Raw genomic sequence first — 6,710 nt, forward strand, 5'->3', positions numbered from 1 at the left:
ATTTCTTATTTTCCCCTCACTAGTTTTATTAGTAAATTCAAAGTATTGCATAAAACATTTACATTTTATTTATAAAGCGCCAAATCACAACAACAGTCGCCTCAAAGTACTTAATATATATTGTAAGGTAAAGACCCTACAATAATATAGAGAAACCCCAGCAATCAGATGACCACTTATGAGCAAGCACTTTCGCCACAGTGGGAAGGAAAAACTCCCTTTTAACAGGAAGAAACCTCCAGCAGAACTAGGCTCAGGAAGGGGCGGCCATCTGCAGTGAGCTGTTTGGGGAGACAGGAAATCCGTCATTTTTAATTCTGGATGCCAACAAAGGGTCAGAATTACGCTGCATGCTAACAGTTGGAACAATACATTTTTTTCAAGCCTAATTGTTTTTCAGTTTTCATACGAATAATAATACTTGAATTAAGCTGCCCAAAAAGTTGATTCTGTTCAGCTGGATGTAACGTTTTTCATTGGGAGAAACATGTCATCGCTCATCCGACTAACTTCTTCAGTCTCAGCTGACTGGAGGTTTCCTCAACATTATAAACAGTACATTTGCTTACTGATCGAAATTAGCACCACTTACGAACAATGGGCTGTAAGGTCAGTTTCATGATCATTAATGTGCAAATTCACATGACCATTGATTAACAACCACTGATCAAAGAACATTGATCAGTGACAACTGATCAATGGTCATGAGTACCATTCACAGAGAGTTGGGGAATGGCTGCAATCACAGCATTGTAAGATGGTCAAAGATGTACCCTTAGGCTCCCTCCTCGATTCAGAGATGGTCTTTTCCCTTGTCCAGGATGTGTACAGCCTCATCATTGAAAGAGTGTCCACTGGTCTGTAGGTGTAAATAGACTGCGGAGTCCTGGCCTAATGAGTTAGCTCTTCTGTTTTGTGCTATCTGCTTAACCAGAGGTTGTTTGGTTTCCCTGGACGTATAAATCATAGCAATTAGAGATTTAACTTTCACCAAGCTGTTTGCCACATACAGTGGCTTGCAAAAGTATTCAGCCCCCTTGAACTTTTCCACATTTTGTCACATTACAGCCACAAACATGAATCAATTTTATTGGAATTCCACGTGAAAGACCAATACAAAGTGGTGTACACTTGAGAAGTGGAACGAAAATCATACATGATTCCAAACATTTTTTACAAATAAATAACTGCAAAGTGGGGTGTGCGTAATTATTCAGCCCCCTGAGTCACGACTAATAGTTGTCCTATGGACAGATTCCCCCACCTGAGCTGTAGATCTCTGCAGCTCGTCCAGAGTCACCATGGGCCTCTTGGCTGTATTTCTGATCAGCGCTCTCCTTGTTCGGCCTGTGAGTTTAGGTGGACGACCTTGTCTTGGTAGGTTTACAGTTGTGCCATACTCCTTCCATTTCTGAATGATCGCTTGAACAGTGCTCCGTGGGATGTTCAAGGCTTGGGAAATCTTTTTGTAGCCTAAGCCTGCTTTAAATTTCTCAATAACTTTATCCCTGACCTGTCTGGTGTGTTCTTTGGACTTCATAGAGTTGTTGCTCCCAATATTCTCTTAGACAACCTCTGAGGCCGTCACAGAGCAGCTGTATTTGTACTGACATTGGATTACACACAGGTGCACTCTATTTAGTCATTAGCACTCATCAGGCAATGTCTATGGGCAACTGACTGCACTCAGACCAAAGGGGGCTGAATAATTACACACACCCCACTTTGCAGTTATTTATTTGTAAAAAATGTTTGGAATCATGTATGATTCTCGTTCCACTTCTCACGTGTACACCACTTTGTATTGGTCTTTCACGTGGAATTCCAATAAAATTGATTCATGTTTGTGGCTGTAATGTGACAAAATGTGGGAAAGTTCAAGGGGGGCGAATACTTTTGCAAGCCTCTGTACCTGAACCGATGACTTATTGGTACTCCAGGGTTGGATAACAGAGTCCTCTTTTCCACTTCTTACATTTATAAGTTGGCCAGAATGAGTGAAACTGGGGAAACCATGGCACACCCATGTTTCTGCCTGTAGTACCAACCCTTGTATGTGAAATATGCAGAATCAAGACACAGTTCCAAGAGCAAACACACTTTGTGGGTGCTGAGGGTGGTTCTGTTGCTGAGGTTGGGGTTGTCCTGTAATTTCTTACGAACTACTTAAACTGCTTCACTGACTGGAACACAAGTAAAGAGAACATCGCATGAGGCCATTGTTTCATCTGCCTCCCTAACGGCATCTCTCATTTTCTCAAAAAACTCCAAAGTGTTCTGGATTTGGTGTTTAGAGCTGCCTACCAACAGATTGATAATTACAGACAATTGTTCAATCCGGACAATCCAGATGGATGATAATGTTGTTGTCATTACTAAGCAATGTGAATGCCTTTCTCTCCTCCATGCTGATGTTGGATGCTGGGGACTTTGCATTGCTTAGACAGGCCAAATCTTTCGTCCATAGTTGGTCTGCATTGTTGAAAACTAAGCTGTTTTAAATTTTTTTTAAATTTACAGTTTTAAAAGGGTGTAAAAGAATGTATTTATTTATTTAATTATTTATTAAAAAACCCTAACCAACCTACCAACTGACCAAACAAACAAAAAAACCCTAAATAAACCAGCTAGTATTGGTGCTTAAAACCATAGTTTTCCTTTGAAGGTCCTTATTAGATGCTTAACAGAGGAAACATAATTGTTTCAGGGCACTTTCATAGGTTGTTTTGGATGTTAGAAACAAATCAATAACTTGATTTTTCAGTTGGAATATTTGTCAATTCTGACACATCACAGCACAACAGCACAAAATGGGAACATTCATACGGCGATCTGGAACCTTTGTATGATTATCAGATAAGTATAAATAAGCAATATGTCTTCTCATGGTCCTAGATGTTGGACTAAGGGTTTTTGAATACTTGGTTTCAAATACTTGTTTAAGTATTTTCTGCTTGATTCTCAAGTTAGTTATTGTTCAAATCTTTATCTTCTTGCATTTCCTTAGTGCTTAGTTATTCTAAGTTTCAATTTCTGTCTTCCTCATTACCGTTTTATGTTCACTCATTTTCAGTATTCATAGTTATTTCCTGTTTTACTTTGGTAATAATAGTCATCTATATATTGTCTTTGGATTAACTTCTTGTCTGTCTTTTTCTTTTGTGGGATCAGCTGGGTTTAGCTCCCCCTTGTTTCCACTTGTTATCTATATATATTCATAGCTTCAGTTTGCCTGTATTCTTGGTTGCATTATATTGCGAGCCTGTTTCTGTGTCTTTCCTGAATTTTAGTAACTCTGCATTTTGGAATCTTGTTTTGCCTCGATTTGGATTATGGAATGTGTTAGCTACAATAAAGGCTTTCCTTTTGTTCCACCAAGTCTGTCTATTTGGTGGTAACTCCTGTAAATCTTGACATCTCATGCAAACCTAAGGAGAACCTTTATCACAGTCAAAGTCAAAGCCAACTTTGTTGTCAAAAACTTAAGTGGGAAAAGTGGGAGAGAGTGGATTTTGAAGGTTTGCTGGTTCTAAAAGCTTATTCTCATTTTATTCCAATCCAATCCAATTAATATGTTTACTGACAATAGGTATTTTTATTTTGACCCTCTGTGAAAAAACAGCTTTAGCTGCTCACTGTATAGCTGTTTGGAAAAGAGCCGTTTAAAATGTGAATTTACACCTTCCCAAACAACTGCTGATCTTATGCACATGACACTCCCACCCTGCCCTTAGTGTACACGAAAAAGGGAACTGCCATTTGTCCTTATCTTGTAGTCCAGTCAACTAGAAGCAGTGAGAGAGTTTGCTCTATCATCAGGGCTGGGCATTTGATAGGATTCTGGCACTACAGCTAATCAATCTGCAGCACAGAGCTGCCAGAAGATGTGTAACAAAGCTCAAAGAACCTCACAAATGGTCCAGTCCTGGGGATTAGCCTCTGCACAGGATTACATATTGATTTTGAACGTCTAAAAAAGCTTATTGTATAAAACTGCAGCAGACTACAAAAGTAGCGGACTCTATTCATGAATCTGTCTTTCAGAGAGGAGCGTGAACTTTCAAATACAGAGACCCGGAGCATGAATCAAAACAGAAATAAATGGAGGAGAAATCAATGGCAGGGATGAACTATGGTGGCACATTGTTAACTGGGGAATCACAAGTCTCCCTCACTTCTTCATGTTGGAGGTGAGAGGGTGGTATATTTGCTTCTTCTGATTGTGATGACTACTTTATTGTAAATCCTAAAACTTTCTCACATGTTATTTTTGACGATGGGCCGTTTCTATGGGAGTTCTAGTTTGTAACTCAAGTACAGCTGAACAATTTAATGGTTTTATGAATGATTAAAATATGTATGAAGTCCAGGGTGTACCCTGCCTCTCATCCTATGACAGCTGGAATAGGCTCCAGTACCCTATGACCTTGAATTGAATAAGTGGAAGGAAATTGATAAATGGCTGGAAGTACTGAAGTAAATAGGCCTTTATTGGAAATGATTACGTGATTAAAAAAGCTAAATAGCAGCTTTTTTCAGTGATTGTGTGAATGTGTGCGTGAATGGGTGGATGACTGGATGTGTAAAGCGCTTTGGGGTCCTTAGGGACTAGTAAAGCGCTATACAAATACAGGCCATTTACCATTGTGAAAACATGTTCCAAAAAATGAGATGGCAGGTGAGTCAGTTTAGTTCACAGGATGAGAAAGCAACTATGTGGTACACAACTGACGTTCTACTAGCAGCCTGGGTTTAGGGAGCGTGGGTAAAGCCTGGTTCTGCCAGAGGTTTCTTCCTGTTGAAATAAATTTTTCCTTCCCACTGTTGCCAATTGCTTGCTCAAATTGGTCATTGAGTGTTATTGTAGGGTCTGTTCATGTGATATGTATATATATATATATATATATATATATATATATATATATATATATATATATATATATATATATATATATATATATATATATATATATATATGAAGTTATTGTCAGGGACCTGGGTGACCGAGGGCCCGCGAGCAGCTATGGACTTATATAATATATTCGTTACCCTGGCCTTGTATTGTGCTGCTGTCTCTTGTTTCTATGTATAGGCGTGTGTGTGTATGCATGTGTGGGGGTGTGGCTGTGACAGGCACCTTCAGGCCTGGTGGGTGTGGTCCTGCCAGCTGGCTCATCACACACACCTGGAGCTAATCAAACCTTGTCGGGGAGCTACATAATAGTGTGGCTGAGGGCTCCACGAAGCGGGATCGTTATGCGTGACTACCTGTTAGTTTTCCAGCAAGCCAGTAAGTGCTAGTCTGCTGCGATTGTGGAGTTTTCTAAAGGCTGCCTTTGTGTGTGTTTCCCCAGGAGGATTTGTGGGAACGAGGAAGCAGCGGGTGGATGGTACACTGGGAGTGGAGACACGGAGCACAGGCATGAGAGGAAACACGGAACGGGAGTCGGGAATACACGGGGATTTATTGGTTGTGTTCATTGCCTGCACTGTAAATAAAATGCACTGTCATTATCACCAGAGTCCTGCCACGACTCTGGTGATGACCCGAGCTTGAAGGATTGACCGCCCGCAGGGGCGAGCGGGGAATTCTTTTTACATTTTTTTTTATACATATACATATAAAATTCCCCCTCGCAGAAGCTGGGGCCTTCTACCAGAGGCCTGGAAGCTTGAGGGTCCTGCACAGTATCTTTGCTGTTCCTAGGACTGCGCTCTTCTGGACAGAGATCTCGGATGTTGTTCCTGGGATCTGCTGGAGCCACTCACCTAGCTTGGAGATCACTGCAGTGAGTGCTCATATTACCACTGGGACCACTGTTACCTTCACCCTTCACATCTTCTCGAGCTCCTCTCTGAGCCCTTGGTACTTCTCAAGCTTCTCATGTTCCTTCTTGCTGATGTTGCTGTTATTCTGTAGCGCTATTTCTATCATTAAGGCCGTCTTCCTCTGCTTGTCCACCATCAGTATGTCTGGTTGGTTAGCCATCACCAGTTTGTCCATTTGTATCTGGAAGTCCCACAGGATCTTAGCTTGGTCATTCTTGACCACCATAGGGGGCGTCTTCCATTTTGACTTTGGGACTAGAACAATTCCTTGGAATTGTTAGTCTGCCTCCCTATCGATCCCGCTTATCAATTCTTGCACCCTTCCTACAATCAGCTGAGCTGATTTCAGGTCGTGTGCTGGAGAAGGAAAGTAGTGGGGCAGTCTACAGCGTGGATATTCAATTCAATTTTATTTATATAGCGCCAAATCACAACAACAGTTGCCTCAAGGCGCCTTTATATTGTTAGGTAGACCCTACAATAAAACATACAGAGAAAAAACCCAACAATCATATGACCAAACCCTATGAGCAAGCACTTTGGCGACAGTGGGAAGGAAAAGGACGCAGAGAGACCCAGAGATTAATAACAAGTGTGATTCAGCAGAGAGGTCTATCAACACATGTTGAGTGAGAAAGGTGACTGAAAAGGAAATACTCAATGCATCATGGGAATCCCCCAGCAGCCTACACCTATTGCAGCATAAATAAGCGAGGATTAAGGGTCACCTGATCCAGCCCTAACTATATGCTTTAGCAAAAAGGAAAGTTTTAAGCCTAATCTTAAAAGTAGAGATAGTGTCTGTCTTCCGAATCCAAACTGGAAGCTGGTTCCACAGAAGAGGGGCCTGAAAACTGAAGGCTCTCACTCCCATTCTACTT

The sequence above is a fragment of the Pelmatolapia mariae genome, linkage group LG6 (genome assembly GCF_036321145.2).
Source record: "Pelmatolapia mariae isolate MD_Pm_ZW linkage group LG6, Pm_UMD_F_2, whole genome shotgun sequence".
In the NCBI taxonomy this organism is placed as follows: domain Eukaryota; kingdom Metazoa; phylum Chordata; class Actinopteri; order Cichliformes; family Cichlidae; genus Pelmatolapia; species Pelmatolapia mariae.